Here is a 259-nt window from a genome sequence, read left to right as displayed (position 1 = left end):
CAGCGGCTCTCACCTCCCCTCAGAGAGGCCACTGGCTGCTCGGTCCCCGGGGACGGCGCACGGAGACGCGGCCAACACCCAGCGATCGGTCAGCACTTCTGCTCTAAGCAGCTTTCCGCAGCCAGGCAATCCTGGGGAAACAGGTTAGCAAAGCCCAGGGCTCGGCACCTCCCGTCTGGCGGCAGAGACAGGGAAGTGAATCAGAGCCCTGGCGCAGCTCGGGACCGCAGAGCGATCCGTGGGGCTGCCGCCCCATAAA

This window comes from Charadrius vociferus, unplaced genomic scaffold, assembly GCF_000708025.1.
Source record: "Charadrius vociferus isolate BGI_N301 unplaced genomic scaffold, ASM70802v2 scaffold2556, whole genome shotgun sequence".
In the NCBI taxonomy this organism is placed as follows: Eukaryota; Metazoa; Chordata; class Aves; order Charadriiformes; family Charadriidae; genus Charadrius; species Charadrius vociferus.
This window is presented reverse-complemented; position numbering follows the sequence as displayed.